The 21,190-nt window shown below is 46.4% G+C and overlaps 1 protein-coding gene across 3 annotated transcripts in view; it reads right to left on the bottom strand.

Annotated features, from left to right (window-relative positions):
- The window catches only part of enah (ENAH actin regulator), a 482,877-nt gene that overhangs the window by 368,789 nt on the left and 92,898 nt on the right, over positions 1-21,190 (bottom strand). The gene's annotated exons all lie outside the window — the stretch shown is intronic.

Genomic DNA, 21,190 nt, shown 5'->3' on the forward strand with positions numbered 1-21,190 from the left:
CTTCTCAATCGTCCAAATTCTGTTTCTCCTCCATAAGCTATTCACACTTGATCATTAACCAAACAGCCATTCTAAAATCATTACTGAGAGGGATGCACACCAATTAAGGCCTTTGAATATTGTCTACTGTTGTCTCCAGCTCGACTCATGACACAATAACCATTACTGTTTCCTGTCACTCACCAATTTTGTATACGTGCTGCTACTGTTCCTTTTATTCCATGAACTATAATTTTGTCCATAAGTCTGTTCTGTAGCACTTCATAAAATGCCTTCTGGAATCTATGTAACCATAAAAACGTAGGAACTAGCATCAGGAGTGGGCAATTCAGCTCCTTGTGCCAGCTCGCCATTCAATACGATCGTGGCCTTCACTCCACTTTACTGCCTCTTCTCCATAACCCTTCAACCCATTACTAATTAAAAATCCGTCTATCTCCTCCTTAAATTTACTCAGTGACTCAGCACCCCCCGCACTCTGGGATAGTGAAGTCTACAGATTGACGCCTCTTTGAGAGTAGGGCGATTTCTTCTCATCTGTTTTAAATCTGCTGCCCCTCATCCTAAAACTATGACCTCTCTTTCTGGATTGCCCCACAGGAGGAAACACCTGCTGTACTTCTACTTTGTCAATATCTTTTATCTTGTATACCTCAGTTCGATCGCCTCTCATTCTACTAAACTCAAGGGAGTAGAGGCCTAAACTGCTCAATTTCTCTTCATAAGACAAACCCCTCATCTCTGGAATCAACCTAGTGAACCTCCTCTGAACTGTTTTTAATGCAACCACATCCCTCCTCAAATAAGGAGACCAAAATTCTGCACAGTACTCCAGGTGCAATCCCACCAATGGTTTGTACAATTGTAGCAACACCTTCCTGCTTTAATACTCTATTCCTTTAGCTATAAAGGTCAAAGTTCCATTTGCCTTCCTTATTACCTGCTGCATACTAGTTTTCTGCCATTCAGGCAGACGAGAACATCCAGATCCCTCTGCAATGAAGCACTCTGAGGTTTCTCTCCATTTAAATAATAAGTTTCCGTTCCATTTTTCCAACCAAAATAGATGACCTCACACTTATCCACGTTAAACTGCATCTGACAAAAGTTTGGCCCACTCATCACACCTATCTATATCCATTTGTAAACTTATTTCCTCATTGCAACTTATCCCACCTACTTTAGTGTCATCTGCAAATTTGGCTTCAGTACCTTTGGTCCCTATAGCCACGTCATTATTGTAGATTGTAAATAATTGGGGCCCCGAGGACCGAACCCTGTAGCACCCCACTAGCTACATCCTGCCAATCACAAAAAGTCCCAACTCTCATCTTTCTGTCAGTTAGCCAGGCTTCTATCCAAACTAATAAATTACCCCTAATCCCATGTGATCTTACCTTGAGTATTAAACTTTTCTGCAGGACTTTATCAAAGGGGCTGTTTAGCACAGGGCTAAATCGCTGGCTTTGAAAGCAGGCCAGTTCGATTCCCGTAACAGCCTCCCCGAACAGGCGCCGGAATGTGACGACTAGGGGATTTTCACAGTAACTTCATTTGAAGCCTACTCATGACAATAAGCGATTTTCATTTCATTTTTCATTTCATTTCATTTTAATTTTTCATTTCATTTTCATTTCATTTCAAGTTCAGATATACTACAGCTAAAGGATCCCCATTATCCACTTTGCTTGTTACATCTTCGATGAACTCTAGCAAATTACTCAAACTGATTTACCCGTCATAAAATCATGCGGATTCTGGTGGATTGCATTTTGACTTTCTACATGTCTTGTTATTACTTCCTTAATAATGGATTCTAACAATTTCCTTTGTTTTCCCTCTTTTTTTAAATTTAGAGTAGCATGGCCAATCCACCTACCCTGCACATCTTTGGGTTGTGGGGGCGAAACGCATGCAAGCATGAGGAGAATGTGCAAACTCCACACTGACAATGACCCAAAGCCGGATCGAACCTGGGACCTCGGCGCCGTGAGGCAGCTCTAACAATTTCCCAATGGCAGATGTTAAACTAACTGGTCTATAGTTTCCTACTTTCTGTCTCCCTCCTTTTTTGAATGAGTAATTAGCATTATTATGAGCATTTTTCAAATTCACTGGAATCTTTATGGTATCCAGGGAATTTTGGAATATTATAACCAATGGATCCACCATCTCTGCTGCCACATCCTGAAAGAACCTAGGACGTAGCCCATCAGGCCCAGGGGAGTTGTCTGCCTTCAATCCCAATTGTTTAGTACTTTTTCGCTATTGATGATAATTGTTCCAAGTTCCTCCCTCTCTATTACCTTTGCATTATCTGTTAGTATTGGGGTGGTACTAATGTCCTCCACCGTGATAAAGGAGGCAAAATGTTGATTTAGCGTCTATGCCATTTCGGTGTTCTCCATTAACAACTTCCCGGTTTCATCTGCCAAGTGACCAACATTTGGGGCAGCACGGTAGCATGGTGGTTAGCATAAATGCTTCACAGCTCCAAGGTCCCAGGTTCGATTCCCGGCTGGGTCACTGTCTGTGCGGAGTCTGCACGTCCTCCCCGTGTGTGCGTGGGTTTCCTCCGGGTGCTCCGGTTTCCTCCCACAGTCCAAAGATGTGCGGGTTAGGTGGATTGGCTATGCTAAATTGCCCTTAGTGTCCTAAAAAATATAAGGTTAATGGGGGTGGGGTTGTTGGATTACTGGTATAGGGTGGATACGTTGACTTGAGTAGGGTGATCATTGCTCGGCACAACATCGAGGGCCAAAGGGCCTGTTCTGTGCTGTACTGTTCTATGTTCTATGTTCACTTCAACTACTCTCTCCCCTTTTATACACATACTAAAGCTTTTGCTATACTTTATATTTTGTGCTTGTTTTCTTCCCTAATTTACCTTTGTTCTTTTTCTTTCTTTTTTAGTAACCCTTTGTTGATCTTTAAAAGTTTACCAATTTTCCAGCCTGCCACTAGCCTTTGAAATATAGTATGCCTTAGCTTTTGTCCTTATATTATTTTTAACCTCCTTACTTAGCCATGGATGTTTGTTCCCCCTCGTACAATCTTTCTTCCTCTCTGGAATATATTTTAGTTGGGAGTAATTGGATATCTCCTTAAACAACTGCCACTGCTCATCAACTGTCCTACCTTTTAGTCTTCCTACCCAGTCCACGGGGGCTAAATCTGTCCTCATGTTGACGTAATTACCTTTATTTAACTCCAGAATGCGAGCGTGAGACTTCAGTTTCTCACCCTCAAACTGAATTTAAAATTCTATCATGGTGTAATTCAGTCTTCCATAGAGGATCCTTAACTATGTCGTCATTAATCAATCCCCCCTCACTGCACAACCAAATCCAGAATAGCCTGCTCCCTGGTTGGTTCCACAACATATTGCTCCAAGAAACAATCTCTAATATATTCAATAACTCTCCCTCGAGGCTACCCTTGTGAATTTGATCCAGTCTATATGCATGTTAAAATCACCCATGCTTATTGTCGTACCTTTCTTACAAGTCTCCAATATTTCCTGGTTTATACTTATAGATTACGCCCACTCTGATTTCTTATTTCTACCCAGACCGATTCAACATCTTGATCTCCAGTGTCTATACCATTTCTCACTTCAGCACTGATCTGTTTCTTGGCCAGCATAACTTCACCATCTCCTTTACCTTTCTGTCTACCTTTCCTAAAAATTGAGTATCCTTGGATCTTCAACTCCCAGGCCTGGTCTCCTTGTAACCATGCCTCAGTAAATCATATCCCTTTGTCTCAATTTGCACTGTTAACTCATTAATTTTGTTTTGAATGCTTTGTCCATTCAGTCACAAAGTCTTTCAGTTTCTTCTATAATCAAATTTCCCTACTCATACCTTATGCCGTGGTGCAATGTTACCTTCTCTGTCCCTTCCTTTTATATTCTGGTTATAATCCACCTCATCAGTAACCTGCACTCCTGCCTTCTCCTTTAACTATGATTTTCTAATTTTCCATACAACTGAACCCTAGCCCCGACAATTTGGATTTACATAAGAACTAGGAGCAGGAATAGGCCATCTGGCCCCTCGAGCTTGCTCCGCCATTCAATGAGATCATGGCTGATCTTTTGTGGACTCAGCTCCACTTTCCGGCCCGAACACCATAACCCTTTAATCCCTTTATTCTTCAAAAAACTATCTATCTTTATCTTAAAAACATTTAACGAAGGAGCCTCAACTGCTTCACTGGGCAAGGAATTCCATAGATTCACAACCCTTTGGGTGAAAAAGTTCCTCCTAAACTCAGTCCTAAATCTACTTCCCTTTATTTTAAGGCTATGTTCTGCTTTCACTCACCAGTGGAAACAACCTGCCCGCATCTATCCTATCTATTCCCTTCATAATTTTATATGTTTCTAAAAGATCCCCCCTCATCCTTCTAAATTCCAACGAGTACAGTCCCAGTCTACTCAACCTCTCCTCGTAATCCAACCCCTTCAGCTCTGGGATTAACCTAGTGAATCTCCTCTGCACACCCTCCAGTGCCAGTACGTCCTTTCTCAGGTAAGGAGACCAAAAGTGAACACAATACTCCAGGTGTGGCCTCACTAACACCTTATACAATTGCAGCATAACCTCCCTAGTCTTAAACGCCATCTTTCTAGCAATGTAGGACAAAATTCCATTTGCCTTCTTAATCACCTGTTGTACCTGTAAACCAACTTTTTGCGACTCATGCACTAGCACACCCAGGTCTCTCTGCACAGCAGCATGTTTTAATATTTTAACATTTAAATAATAATCCTTTTTGCTGTTATTCCTACCAAAATGGATAACCTCACATTTGTCAACATTGTATTCCATTTGCCAGACCCTAGCCCATTCACTTAACCTATCCAAATCCCTCTGCAGACTTCCAGTATCCTCTGCACTTTTTGCTTTACCACTCATCTTAGTGTCATCTGCAAACTTGGACACATTGCCCTTGGTCCCCAACTCCAAATCATCTATGTAAATTGTGAACAATTGTGGGCCCAACACGGATCCCTGAGGGACACCACTAGCTACTGATTGCCAACCAGAGAAACACCCATTAATCCCCACTCTTTGCTTTCTATTAATTAACCAATCCTCTATCCATGCTACTACTTTACCCTTAATGCCATGCATCTTTATCTCATGCAGCAACCTTTTGTGTGGCACCTTGTCAAAGGCTTTCTGGAAATCCTGATATACCACATCCATTGGCTCCCCATTATCTACCGCACTGGTAATGTCCTCAAAAAATTCCACTAAATTAGTTTGGCACGACCTGCCCTTTATGAACCCATGCTGCGTCTGCCCAATGGGACAATTTCCATCCAGATGCCCCGCTATTTCCTCCTTAATGATAGATTCCAGCACCTTCCCTACTGCCGAAGTTAAGCTCTTTAGATTTATTGTCACGACCGAGGCACAGTGAAAAGAATTGGTTATGATATTCCAAAATTGTTCTGCGTCCACTCCAGGCAGATCGCTCCATACTTGAAATGCGATAAATGCATACAATAAATACATGAGGATACATAATGAAAATACATAAACATAGACAGTGGGTGAAGTATACAGTATGTAGTGCTACAACTGTAGAGGAGATGCACAGAAAGATCAGTTCAGTCCATAAGATCAGTTCAGGCCCTAAGAGGGCCATTCATAGCAGAGATGAAGCTTTTTTTGGATCTATTCTTAAACCTTTGTATCCTCTGCCCACTGGAAGAGGTTGGAAGAGAGAATAGCCTGGGTGGGAGGGGTCTTTGATTATGCTGCCCACTTTTCCAAGGCAGCGGGAGGTGTAGACGGTCAATGGGGGAGGCGGGTTCGTGTGATGGACTGGGCTGTTTTAACAACCCTCTGTAGTTTCTTACAGTCTTGAGCCGAGCAGTTGTCTTGCCAAACTCTGATGCAACAAATAGGATGTTTTCCATGGTACATCTATAGAAATTGGTAAGAGTCATTGTGGACATGCTGAATTTCCTTAATTTCCTGAGGAAATTTAGTTTAAAGCCCCATACAGCTCTAGTTATAAAATTCGGCAGGACTTTGGTCTCAGCATGATTCAGGTAAAGACCGTCCCATCAGAACAGCTCCCTCCTTCCCCAGTACTGGTGCCAATATCCCATAAATTCAAACCCATTTCTCCCCCACCAACCTTTGAGCCACGCATTTGCTTCTTTTTAAAAAAAATATGTTTCTTTAAAAAATTTCAAAATAAACAAAACCATACAAAACAAACACAAGAGCAAGACTAACAGGCAAAAACACATCCTAACCTAACCCCAACAAGCTAAACTAAACCACTAGTAGCCAACGGTGACTAGCTCCTTAAAAAAGGAAGTTAATGACTGCCATCTGAGGTAGAACCTTTTTACCAAACCCCTAACGGTGTACTTAACCTTCTCCAAATGTAAGAAAGATATGAGGTCACCCAATCAAGTTGAGGCACTGGGCGGAGTAGGAAACCTCCACCCAAACAGAACTCGACGAGACAAAGGCAAGGACATCCTTCTTCACCCCCATCCGGAGCACCGGCATGTCTGAGGTACCGGAGGACTAGAGAAATGCAAATATGATTCCATTGTTTAAAAAAGGATCAAAGGAAATGCCGAATAATTATAGGCCAGTTAGTCTTACTTCAGTGGTGAGCAAATCAGTAAATTCAATCCTGAGAGATAGGATTAACTATCACATAAAAAGGTATTGTCTAGTCAGGGATAGTCAGCATGGATTTGTTAAAGGAAGATCTTGCCTCACAAATTTGATTGAATTCTTTGAGTAAGTGACAAGAGGGTTGATGAAGATAGTGCAGTGGATGTGGTGTATATGGATTTTAGTAAGGCGTTTGACAAAGTCCCACATGGTCAAGAAAATGAAAGCCAATGGGATATAGGGCAATGTGGCATACTGGATAAAAAGTTTGCTTAGTAACAGGAAATAAAGGGTAATGGTCGATGGCTGTCTTTGCAACTGGAAAGTTGTTTCAAGTGGTGTTCCACAGGGTTCGGTGTTGGGACCCTTACTGTCTGTGTTATATATTAATGATCTGGACATGAACGTGGTGAGTACGATTGGGAAATTTGCAGACAACACAAAGATTAGTTGAGTGGTGGACAGTATAGAAGATAGCTATAATCTTCAGAATGAGATAGTTGGATTGTTGGAGTGGGCGATAAAGAGGCAGATGGAATTTAACACCGAGAAGTGGAGAGGATGTTTCCACTTATGGGAAAATCTAGAACCAGGGGACACCAGCTCAGACTAAAGGGACCATCCTTTAAAACAGAGACGAGGGGGAATGCTTTCAGCCAGAGGGTGGTGAATCTGTGGAATTCTTGGCTGCAGAAGGCTGTGGAGGCCAAATCACCGAGTGTCTTTAAGACAGAGATAGATAGGTTCTTGATTAATAAGGGGATCAGGGGTTATGGGGAGAAGGCAGGAGAATGGGGATGAGAAACATTTCAGCCATGATTGAATGGCAGAGCAGACTCGATGGACCGAGTGGCCTAATTCTGTTCCTATGTCTTATGGTCTTAATAAGTGTGAGGTCAAGCATTTAAGGAGGTAGGGAGTACACAATAAATGGAAATATACTAAGAGGGTTAGATAAAGTGAGAGATCTTGGTGTACAGATACACAGGTCCCTAAAGGGGACAAGGTTGTGAAGAAAGCATATGGAATGCTCTCCTTCACTGTCAGAGGTATAGAATATAAAAGTAAGGACATCATGTAAGGATTGTATAAAACACAGGTGAGGCCACAACTGGAACAGTGTGTGCAGCTCTGGTTGCCACATTACAGGAAGGTTATTGCTCTGGAGAGAGTTCACAGGAGGTTTACAAGAATGCTGTCAGGGCTAGAAAAGTGTAGCTATGAGGAGAGATTGGATAGTTTGGGGAATTTTCCTTCGAACAAAGAAGGCTGAGGAGTGACTTAATTGAGGTGTACAAAATGATGAGAAGAGATAGGATGGACAGGATAAAATTGTTTCCCTCGGTGGAGAATTCTTGAACTGGGTACATAGATTCAAGATAAGTGGCAGAAGGTGTAGAGGGGACATTAGGCAAAACGTTTTTATGCAGAGGGTAGCGGGAGTCTGGAATTCACTTCCCGAGTTGGTGGTGGAGACAGCGACCCTAAACTCTTTTAAAAGGTACCTGCACCTGCACCTTAATTGCTCTTAGCTACAGGACTATGGACCGGGTCCTGCAAGGTGAGCAAGTGAAAGGGCACCTGGGTGTCCTCAGATTGACATGGGCAAGATGGGCTAACAGCCTCCTTCTGTGCTGTAACTTTTCTATGATTCTACCTCATAATCTTTAGAACTAAGGTCATCTCTCACTACAGAACTAATACCCTCTTTAATTAACAGAGCTATCCCACCACCTTTCCCCAGCTTCCTCAATGACATGTATTCTTGGATATTCAGGTCCCAGCTATGTTGCCTTGTAGCTACATCTCTATAATGGCTATTAGATTATACAGAGGTGGCAGATGGAGTTTAATGCGGAAAAGTGTGAGGTGGTGCACTTTGGAAGGAGTAACAGGAATGCAGAGTACTGGGCTAATGGCAAGATTCTTGGTAGTGTAGATGAACAGAGAGATCTCGGCATCCAGGTACATAAATCCCTGAAAGTTGCCACCCAGGTTAATAGGGCTGTTAAGAAGGCATATGGTGTGCTAGCCTTTATCAGTAGGGGGATTGAGTTTTGGAGCCACAAGGTCATGCTGCAGCTGTATATAACTCTGGTACGGCCGCACCTGGAGTACTGCGTGCAGTTCTGGTCACCACATTATAGGAAGGATGTGCAAGATTTGGAAAGGGTTCAGAGGAGATTTACTAGGATGTTGCCTGGTATAGAGGGAAGGTCTTACGAGGAAAGGCTCAGGGACTTGAGGTTGTTTTCGTTAGAGAGGAGAAGACTGAGAGGTGACTTAATAGAGACATATAAGATAGTCAGAGGGTTAGATAGGGTGGACAGTGAGAGTCTTTTTCCTCGGATGGTGATGACCAACACGAGGGGACATAGCTTTAAATTGAGGGGTGGTAGATATAGGACAGATGTCAGAGGCAGTTTCTTTACTCAGAGAGTAGTAGGGGTGTGGAACACCCTGCCTGCAACAGTAGTAGACTCGCCAACTTTAAGGGCATTTAAGTGGTCACTGGATAGACATATGGATGAAAATGGAATAGTGTAGGTCAGATAGGCTTCAGATGGTTTCACAGGTCGGCGCAACATCGAGGGCCGAAGGGCCCGTATTGCGCTGTAAAGTTCTATGTTCTATATACGAGTTTCTATTTGAATTGACAATTCAGCTGTTTTGTGAATGCTGCGGGCATTCAGACACCGAGCACTTGATTCGGTGTTTTCACTGTTTTGTGAACTCTGATCTTTTTTTTAAAATAATTTTTATTCCGATTTTCACAAAATATCAATAACAGAAAATATTAACAAAAAAATATTAACAACTAGGAAAAACAAGAGCAAACCCCCCCCCCCCCCCCCCCCCCCCCCCCCCCCGGTAAATACAAAAAAGAAATAGATTAACACCCGTCATAAACAAAGAACACATGTACACTTCCCTTCAACCCAACCCACCGAAACGACCCCCCCTGGCTGCTGCTGGCCTTTTTCCCTACCGTGCTGCCAGGAAATCTAGGAAAGGTTGCCACCGCCTGAAAAGCCCCTGTACTGATCCCCTCAGGGCAAATTTCACCCTCTCCAATTTGATGAACTCCGCCATATCATTGATCCAGGCCTCTACGCTTAGGGGCCTCGCATCCTTCCACTGAAGAAGAATCCTCCGCCGGGCTACTAGGGACGCAAAGGCCAGAACACCGGCCTCTTTCGCCTCCTGCAGTCCCGGCTCCACTGCAACCCCAAATATTGCGAGTCCCCAGCCTGGCTTGACCCTGGATCCTACCACCGTCGACACCGTACTTGCTACCCCCTTCCAAAATTCCCCCAGCGCTGGGCATGCCCAGAACATATAGGCATGGTTCGCTGGGCTCCCCGAGCACCTAGTACACCTGTCTTCGCCCCCAAAGAACCTACTCATCCTCGTCCCGGTCATATGAGCCCTATGTAGCACCTTGAACTGTATGAGGCTAAGCCTCGCCCAAGAAGAGGAGGAGTTCACTCTTTCCAGAGCATCCGCCCACGTCCCCTGTGAACTCTGATCTTACCTGTTGGCCCACACTGAGTTTACAATCACTTGTCTTTTCCTGTCATTCTCGGATTATCATAATATTTATTGCTACCTTTGTCTATTGCCTTGTCATTTCCTTTTAAGTTACTCCAGTCTTCGAGATGATCTTTTCCCCATCTATTTTGTTTTAAACCCACTCTACTTCCCTTGTAATAAACTCCCTAAAAATACTGGTCCCACCATGGTTCAGGCTATGTCTGCCCCGACAGTACAGCCCCCAATTTCTCCAGTTATGGTGACAGTGCCCCACAAAATGGATTCTTTTCTCCTACACTAGCCTTTAATAATAATAATTGCTTATTGTCACAAGTCGGCTTCAATGAAGTTACTGTGAAAAGCCCATAGTCGCCACATTCCGGCGCCTGCTAGGGGAGGCCGGTACGGGAATTGAACCCGCGCTGGTCTTGTTCTGCATTGCAAGCCAGCTGTTTAGCCCACTGTGCTAAACCAGCCCCTTTATGCCATGCATTCAACTCTGATCTATTTACCTGTGCCAATTTGCACATGGCTCAGGTAGTAATCCAGAGATCATTACATAGAACATAGAACATTACAGCGCAGTACAGGCCCTTCGGCCCTCGATGTTGCGCCGACCTGTGAAACCACTCTAAAGCCCATCTACACTATTCCCTTATCGTCCATATGTCTATCCAATGACCATTTGAATTCCCTTAGCGTTGGCGAGTCCACTACTGTTGCAGACAGGGCATTCCACGCCCTTACTACACTCTGAGTAAAGAACCTACCTCTGACATCTGTCCTATATCTACTACCCCTCAATTTAAAGCTATGTTCCCTCGTGCTAGACATCACTGTCCACCCTCATACTCCCTCATTCTACCAATGTCATTGGTATCTACTTGGACCAAGACAACTTGATTCTCCTTCTCCCACTGCAAGTTCCTCTCAAGCCCTGAGCAGATATCACAAACTCTGTCACTCTTTCTGATTACATTTCTGATGATGTACATAAGAAGAAACTTTTTCCAGTGTTCGAATTGTCAGTAAACAGAGAACATAAGTGTTTGTCAAAAAAACAACTAGCGGCGACATGAGGTGACAGTATAATGTGGATAAATGCAAGTCAAAAGACGTGCTGTTAGGCAAATTGGATATTCTGAATTCTCCCTCGGTGTACCCGAACAGGTGCCGGAATGTGGCGACTAGGGGCTTTTCACAGTAACTTCATTGCAGTGTTAATGTAAGCCTACTTGTGACAACAAAGATTATTAAATTAAAGGTTATCCACTTTGGTAGCAAAAATAGGAAGGCAGATTATTATTTCAATGGGTGCAAATTGAGAGAGGTGAATACTCAGTGGGACTTCGTGCATCAGTAACTGAAAATATACGGCGCAGTAACACTGGATAGTAAAGAAGGCAACTGGTATGCTGATCTTCATAGCGAGACGGTTTGAGTATAGGAACGGGGGTAGGGATGTTTTACTGCAGTTGTATAGGGCATTGGTGAGGCCACACCTGAAGCAGTTTTGGTGTCCTTATCTGAGGAAGGATGTTCTTGCTATGGAGGGAGCGCAGTAAAGGTTTACCAGGATGATACCTGGGATAACGGGACTGATGTATGAGGAGAGATTGAATCGGTTAGGATTATATACATTGGAGTTTAGAATAGTGAGAGGGGATCTCACAGAAATGTATAAAATTCTAACATGATTAGACAGGGTAGATTCAGAAAGAATGTTCCCGATGGTGGGGGAGTCCAGAACTAAGGATCATAGTTTGAGGATAAGGGGTAAACCTTTTAGGACTGAGGTGAGGAGAAATTTCTTCACCCAGAGAGTGGTGAATCTGTGGAACTCACAACCACAAAAAGTAGTTGAGGCCAAAATGTTGTGTAATTTCAAGAACGAATTAGATACAGTTCTTGGGGCTGCCTGGACTGGAGGGCATGTCTTATGAAGAAAGGTTGAGGGAGCTAGGGCTTTTCTCACTGGAGCGAAGAAGGCAGAGAGGTGACTTGATAGAGGTGTACAAGGTGATGAGAGGCATGGATAGAGTGGATAGCCAGAGACTTTTCCCCAGGGTGGAAATGGCTGTCAGGAGGGGACATAATTTTAAGGTGATTGGAGGAAGGTATAGGGGAGATGTCAGAGGTAGGTTCTTTGCACAGAGTGGTGGGTGTGTGGAATGCACTTCCAGCAGAGGTGGTGGAGTCAGAGTCATTAAGGTACATTGAAGCAACTCATAGACAGGCACATGGACTGCAGTAAATTGAAGGGGTGTAGGTTAGGTTGATCTTAGATTAGGACAAATAGTCGGCATAACATCGTGGGCTGAAGGGCCTGTACTGTGCTGTACTGTTCTATGAATCAAAGGATATGGGAGGGAAGATGGGATCAGGGTATTGAACTTGATGATTAGCCCATGTCCGAGTCTCCACCTCCCTCCCAGCTCCTCCTCCCATTTACGCTTTTTATCCCCCACGGGGCCCAATCCCAATCCATCAGCTCCTTGCAGACCTTGGACACCTTCCCCTCCCCTATACCACCTTCGGCAGCACCTTGTCTTGCAACCCCAAGGGCAGTAATCCATGGAAATCCCGAACCTGAGTATCACAAATCAGTGCCCACACCGAGGCACCCTCCCGTCCCAAATGCTGCCTCCATTGTCCCCACACCCTCAGGACCAACACCATCACTGGACTCCCGGAGTATCTGGCTGCTGAGAATGGTAGAGGCGCTGTTAACAGCGCCCTTAAGCTTGTTCCCCACAAGAATCCCCCTCCATCTACTCCCAAGCCAACCCCTCCCCCACCAACCATTTCCTAACCATGGCGATAATCACCACCAAGTAGTAGTTCATGATATTTGGCAACACCAGCTCCCCTCCCCCATCCGCGGGGTCTTCGCTGCCCAAACAAAACCAGAGATCAGAGCATTGACCTTTTTAAAGAGCGACTCTGGGACAAAGATCGGGAGATTCTAAAATACGAACAGGGATCTTGGCAGCACTGTCATCTTTAATGTCTGCACCCGCACCGCCAGCGACAATGGCAGCATATCCCACCTCTTAAAAGTCCCCCTTCATCTGCTCCACCAACCGAGTCAAATTCAACTTATGCAACTGTGCCCAATCTCGCATCACCTGAATGTCCAGATATCCCCACTACCTTAACCTCCTCTCCTGCCTTCTTGCCTCAATCGGGAGCACCTCGCTCTATCCCATGTTCAACTTGTACCTGGAGAACCGACCAAAATCTCCATACTGCCCCCAATGCCACCCAGTGGGTCTGAAATGTATAACAGCAGGTCGTCCGAGTACAGCGAGACCCTGAGTTCAGCAACCCCCCCCCCCCCCCTCACAATCCCTGTCCTATCCCTCCACGCTCTAAATGCCACTGCCAGTGACTCTATTGCCAAGCCAAAGAGTGGGCGCCCATGCCTCGTCCTCCGATGCAGCCTAAAATATCCCGATCTCACTCGGTTCATCCGCACACTTGCAACCGGTGCCCTGTACAGCAATCAGACCTAGTCCACAAATCCCTGCCCAAACCCGAACCACCCCAGCACCTCCAACAGACATTCCCACTCCACCCGGTCAAACCCCTTCTCCGCGTCCATCCGGAGGCATCATAGTTATATTGAGTAGCCTCCTCACATTCGTCGACAGCTGCCTCCCTTTCACAAACCCATTAGGTCCTCGCCTATCACCCCTGGGACACAGTTCTCAATTCGCAAAATTAGCACCTTCGCCAGCAACTTGGCGTCTACATTTAATAGTGATATCAGGTGGTACAACCCACACTGCTCCGGATCCTTGTCTTTTTTTCAATATCAGAGAGATGGATGCCTGCAGTGGCCCCAGGTCCCCCCCAAACTTTTTATAGAACTCCACTGGGAACCCATCCGAGCCCGAGGCCTTCCCTGCCTGCATTGCCCCCATACTCTCCATCACCTCCCTCAGCCCAATTGGGGCCCCCAATTGCTGCACCAACTCATCCAAGAACCACCGTATTCCCCCCTCCCCAAAGACGGGGGCTCACACTCATATAGTCTCCTATAGAATGCCTCGAACACACCATTCACCCCCTCCGGGTCCAACACCACCCTTCCCATCTCGTCCTTTACTCTGCCAATCTCCCTTGCCGCTTCTTGCTTCCTCAACTGGTGGGCCAGCAACCTGCTCGCCTTCTCACCGTATTCATACACTGCCCCTCTGGCCCTCCGTAACTGCCCTGCCGTCTTCCCCCTGGACACTAATCCGAACCCCATCTGGAGCCTCCTTCAAAACCCTGCCTCGGGGAGCCTCAAAATACCTTCTATCCACTCTTAAGACCTCAGCTACGAACCTTGCCATCTTCGCCCATTTCGCCTTCTCCCTTGTGTCCGAATTGAGATAAACTCCCCCCTAACCACAGCCTTGAGTGCCTCCCACAGCATGGCGGCCGTGACCTAGCCCATATCACTGGGCTCCACGTACCCCCGAACGGCAGCCCTCACCCACTCACACACCTCATCTGCCAACAACCCCACATCCAACCTTCTCTGCGGGCACTGGGCTCCACTCCCCTCCCCGGTCCACTTGCAAATCCACCCAATGCTGCGCGGGGTGGGAGAGTACAATCGCCAAATACTCCGAGTCGACCACCTCCGCCAGCAATGCTTCGTCCACCACGAAGAATTCAATCCAGGAGTACACCTGATGCACATGGGAGAAATATGAAAATTCCTTTGCCCTCAGCCTCCCAAACCTCCACTCCTCCCATGCGTTCCATGAACCCCTTCAAGCTCCTTACCCACTGCCGACATCTTCCTGATCTCAGGCTCGACTGGTCCAAATCCGGCTCCATAACCGTATTAAAGACCCACACTGATGATCCCCATGATTAACCGGTGCGAGTCCAGATCACAAATCTTCCCCAGCATCCACCGCATGAAATGTACATCAGCCCAGTTTGGGGCACAAACATTTACCAGGACCATCGGCTTCACCTCCAGCTTCCCACTCACTATCACAAACAACTTCCTTCTCCCAAAGTCTGCCACAATGTTCCCTACCTCGAACGCCAGCACCCCACCGCCCCCCCCCCCCCCCCCCCCCCCCCCCCCACCCTCGTCTTCATGTCCAGTCCAGTGTAGAACGCTTGCCCCACACATCCTTTCCTCAACCTTGTCTGGTTCCCACGTCTCCTACAAAAAGGCCACATCCACCTTCAGACTCCTCAGGTGAGCAAACATGCCTTACCGTTTATCGACCCACTCAGCCCTCTCACATTCCACGTGACCAGCCTGGTCAGGGGGATTCCTCTTCCCCACCCCACTCAACCATATCCGGTTTTGGCCCAGCCCCCAGCCCATGTCACTCGACCCTCCAGGCCCACCCTTCTTGGATGTCCACCGTCAGTGATCCTCTTTTAGCTGCGCCACATCAACCACACCCCTGTCAGCAACCTCCCCGCCCCCCCCCAAACAAAACAACAACCCCATCCCCCTGCACTCCTGACAGACCCCACTGCACTAACTAGCCTGCCCAGCTAGCATGATGGCCCAAGAAAGAAAAATTTAAGCAGCAAATTGTGACCTGGAATGCACTGATTGATAGAAACAGATTCAATAATCACTTTCAAAAGAGAATTAGAGACAAATGAGGGGAAAACAATTACAGGGTTATGAAAGGCTGAGGAGTGAGACTAGTTGGATCATTCTAGTAAATCTTTTCTGCACTCTTTACCACATAGTTAGCAATGTATGATGGATCAAATTTCCTCTAGCCGTACAGTATGTTTTTACGATCGGCAATTCTGCAATAGTAGTAATGGCGTACATGCAGCACTTCGTCTGGAACAGAATATATGCAGTAAAGTTTTAAATGACTTGGAGAGAGGTGAGATAGCAGGACATTCAATAGTTGAACTAAATGGTGACAAAGGAATGGTCGAGGGTTTCAGCAGCAGATACACTGAGAAGTAAGCAGCCTGTAATGGACATGATATTGTCGGCACGGTAGCACAGTGGCTAGCACAGTTACTTCACAGTGCCAGGTCCCAGGTTTGATTCGCGTTTGGGTCACTGTCTGTGTGGAGTCTGCACGTTCTCCCTGTGTCTGCGTGGGTTTCCTCCGGGTGCTCCGGTTTCCTCCCACAAGTCCTGAAAGACGTGCTGTTAGGTGAATTGGACATTCTGAATTCTCCCTGTGTATCAAAACAGGCGCCAGAGTGACACCAATGTCACTGGCCAGAAATGGAGGTGAATTGGCAACAAAGCCAGGGAGAAGGGTGGCATGTGGCACAGTGGTTAGCACTGGGACTGTGGCGCTGAGGACCCGGGTTCGAATCCCGGCCCTGGGTCACTGTCCTTGTGAAGTTTGCACATTCTCCCTGTGTCTGCATGGGTTTCACCCCCACAACCCAAAGATGTGCAGGTTAGGTGGATTGGCCATGTTAAATTGTCCCTTGAATTGGAGAAAATAAATAGATAAACAAATAATTGAGTACTCTAAAATTTTAAAAAAAAACAAAGCCAGGGAGTAATGACGGACCAAATCTTTCCACTGTTTCACTGAAAGAAACTGGAACTCATTTTGGACAGACAGTCAACAGAAACAGTGCTCAGAATGTACATGTAGAAGCTGAAATTGCTTTTTCAGATGATGCGCCAAAGGGAAGTATTTGAAAAAGGTGTGACTTTGTAGTCTCTGGAGGTTACAGAGGGTATGAAGAAAAGTTAACCTTGGATAGATTGGTATGATCAAATCAACAAGATGAGAAAAGAGCAAAATTACTCAACAGGTTGGACAGTAGAGCTGCTGGAAGAGGATTTTGTGGTCAACCATATCAATGGCTGCAGAGGGGTCAAGGAAGAATGCACCACAATTATATTAACAGGGCATGTCATTTGCAAATTTAGTTAACATTTGGTTTATGGTGAATGAGAAACCTACAACACACTTTGTCGTATTGTATACAATTACGGTTGGCTTTCAACCAAAGACGATAAGGCAGAATAAAATAGCCTTATCTTTTGGCTCTACAAGGGCGGCATGGTGGCGCAGTGGTTAGCACTGCTGCCTCATGCCGCCAAGGACCCGGGTTCGAATCAGGACCCGAGTCACTGTCCGTGTGGATTTTGCACATTCTCCCCGTGTTTGCGTGGGTCTCACCACCACAACCCAAAAGGATAGGTGGATTGGCCATGCTAAATTGCCCCTTAATTGGAAAAAAATTGGGTACTCTTAAATTTATTTTTCAAAAATCTTTTGACTCTGCACTTTACAGCCTTCTGGGTTAAACAGTTCAACAACCTTTTTTACAATATCCATTACCACTCTCTTTGGCAGATACATCTCCTGCCCTCATTTTTCTTCAGTTCTGTGAAACAGTATCCCTGGACGGGATTTTTTAAAAATATTTTTATTAAGGCATTTGTATAAACAGTAAATACAAGCAAAAAACAAGAGCAATAACAAACAGGAACATCATAATAAATAACTAGCTAACCAACACCCCAACCCACCCTGCCATTCCCCTCCTCCCGTCCTGCCTTCCCCATTTTAACCCCTTTATCTCTTTCCCCCCATCACTCCCTGCCTCAATCCTCCTTGAAGAGGTCGATGAACAGCTTCCACCTCTAGGCAAATCTATCGATCGATCCTCTCAAGACGATCTTGATTTTCTGCAACCTTAGGAACTCTGCCAGGTCCCTCACCCACATCCCCGGTTTTGGTGGCCCCGCCCTTTCCACCCAAGCAAAATTTGTCTCCGGGTTATCAGGGAAGCAAAGACTAGGACATTGGCCTCTCTCACCCACTTGATTCCCAGGTCTTCCAACACTCGGAATGTCGCTACTTCCGGACTCGAACCGCCTTCACCCTCAGCACCTTGTACATTACGTCCGCGAACCTCTGCCAAAACCCCTTCCGTTTCAGACATGCCCAGAACAAGTGAAGATGGTTTGTGGGCCTCCGCGCGCATTGCCCACACCCATCCCCTACCCCCTCGAAAAACCTACTCATCCTAGCCCCTGTCATGTGCGCCCTATGAACTACCATGAACTGGACAAGGCTGAGCCTCGCACAGGACAAGGACACATTCACCCTCCTCAGGGGCTCCTCCCACATCCCATCCTTCATTCTCCCCCCCAACCTCCACCCCCCACTCCCAGTTCCTTCTCCCATTTTGGGGCTCCCTCCCAGTCCATTAGCTCCTTATAAATCTCGGACACTTTACCCTCACCCACTCATTCCCTCGATAGCACCTTATCCTGTAATCCCAAAGGCGGCAAATCAGGAAAGGACGGCACCTGCTTCTTCTCACATTCCAAAGATGTGCAGGGTAGGTGGATTGGCCATTCTAAATGGCCCTTAGTGTCCGAAAGGTTAGGTGGGGTTACTGGGTTACAGTGATAGGGTAAAGGCATGGGCTTAAGTAGGGTGCTCTTTCCAGGGGCCGGTGCAGACTCAGTGGGCCGAATGGCCTCATTCTGCACTGTAAATCCTATCATTCTCTGATGAGTCTATGATTCCTCGCAAGCTGCTCAGGTACGCAAACACATGCGACTGTTTGATGAAATGAAATGAAAATCGCTTATTGTCACGAGTAGGCTTCAATGAAGTTACTGTGAAAAGCCCCTAGTCGCCACATTCCGGCGCCTGTTCGGGGAGGCTGTTACGGGAATCGAACCGTGCTGCTGGCCTGCCTTCAAAGCCAGCGATTTAGCCCAGTGTGCTAAATAGCCCCTATGAAGTTACTGTGAAAAGCCCCTAGTCGCCACATTCTGGCGCCTGTTTGGGGAGGCTGTTACGGGAATTGAACCGTGCTGCTGGCCTGCCTTGGTCTGCTTTCAAAGCCAGCGATTTAGCCCAGTGTGCTAAACAGCCCCATGATTGGCCCATTTAGCCCTCTCACATTCTATGTGACCAGCCTGGTCAGGAACACCACCTTTGCCAGCAGCACCCCCCTCCTCATCCCCCTCTTCTGTGCTAACCACCTGCCCACCCACCAGTGCCCCCGTTAGCTAGCCTGGGCAGTGCCAATATGCCAGCCTGGCAGTGCCAAGGTGCCCACATTCAAGGGGGAGGGCAAAGAGACCACCAATGGCCTGGGAGACCCTCCGGGTGCTATTCCACCTGGTCCACCTTTGTGTTGCGCCCAGCTGGGGATTGTGTAGGAAGGCCGATAGATGCCGGGAGCCCGATAGATCCCAGGTCAGCACGCCCCAGCAAGTTTTGCACCTATCATTATGGGCGGGATCCTGATCCTGCGAGGCATACTGGCTGTCGGGAAGCCAGTATGGCCTCTCCCAACATCTACCGGCCGCGTCGCGCTCCCATTCGGCAACAATGTAGCCAGTAGATCACACCTCCTGTTTTTTTCCACAAATGCTGCCTGACCTCCTAAGTTTTTCAAGCATTTTGGGTTATTATAATTTCCAGACCTGAGGTAGATTCTAAATCAATAGTCAAATTTGTGGGAGGTGGTGGAACAAAGTTGCATCCGCTTAGTTGATTATATTGAATTTTATTCTATCCATCCTGTTAGGCACTGCATTCCAAATCATAATGCAGCAACGTTTTTCCTCATGTCACCTTTAATTGTTTTGTCAATCACCATAAATTATCTTGTCCCAGGCCTCTTAAGTACATGGAGGCCAGACCTTCCCCTTCCTTTTATCAAGGACTTCACATCATTCGTCCCTCCTTGAAATTCCTCATTCTCCTTCACCCACTCCTAAGCCTTGTCCTGAGTTTCTCATTGAGGATCCGCCTCAGCTTTGCAAAGTGAATTCTCAGCCACCTGAACTTTTCATCTCTCTGTTCTCACACCTTGCTCACAGACATGGCCATTCAATTCCACTCCCTTGCATTCTTCACAAGCAATCTCACTCCCCAACCCACCTCAACAACCTACTCCACTGTCTTGTTGGCCTTATTCCCGTGGGAGAGAAGAGGTAAATAAGGATATTCAGCACTTCCAATAGGATCAACGTTTCCCAACAGGAGTTGCTGAATATTGCCCGTGTGTGGCTGCTAAATCAAACAGGATTAAATTCTGCTGCAAAGACATAAGATGTAGCATGCCCACTAGAGGACCTCCAATTTAGGTTACATGCATGGCTGTCGAAGTTGGGGTTATTCTCTCTGCAGAAGCTGGACAGAAGGTTGAATTCTTTGAGGATGTAACAAGGAGGATTGATTAGTAAAGTTGATGTGGTCTACAAGATTTTAGCAAGGCTTTTGACAAGGTTCCACATGGCAGACGAGTTTTTAAAAAGCCCATGATATCCAGGTGAACATATTAAGCTAGATACAAAATTAGTTCAGTGGACGGAAATAAAGGGGAATTGTTGGTCGATGTTTCTGTGACCAGAACTAACAGCAGCAACCAATTCCTTAAAGTGCAAAATGAAAGGCCACCATCTGCGGTAGAACCTTTCAATCGACCCCTCACTGTAAATTTGACCTTCTCAAAGTGCAGAAACTCCAGGAAGTCACCTAACCACGCCGAGGCACTAGGTGGCATTGTCGCCTGTCTCTGCAGCTCACCAGAATTCGCCTCTGAGCAATCAATGAGGCAAATGCCAGAGCATCTGCCCCTGGGCCTGTCCTCAGCTCCAGCCCATCAGAGACCCCAAATATAGCCACTAGCGGACTAGATCAATATTTAGGATTGCCAATGTGGGGCTAAATAAAGACACAGAAAAACCCACCAATTTGGGACAGGACCAGAACATGTGTGTGAGGTTCACAGCCCTCTCAAACACCGCTCACACCTATCCTCAACTCCCTCAAAAAATTGACTCATTCTGGCCTGGGGGAGGTACGCCCTGAACACCACCTTGAGCTGAATCAAACTCAACCTCATACAGCATGCGCAGCGTTCACCCTGCAGTGGGACTCACTCCACACCTCTTCCTCCGATATCGGTCCCAGCTCCTCCTGCCACCTGACTTTCTCTTCTGTCGGGGCCTATTCCACCCCCCCCCCCCCCCCCCCCCCAAAAGATCAGTCCATATATCCCAG

This window comes from Scyliorhinus canicula, chromosome 6, assembly GCF_902713615.1.
Source record: "Scyliorhinus canicula chromosome 6, sScyCan1.1, whole genome shotgun sequence".
In the NCBI taxonomy this organism is placed as follows: Eukaryota; Metazoa; Chordata; class Chondrichthyes; order Carcharhiniformes; family Scyliorhinidae; genus Scyliorhinus; species Scyliorhinus canicula.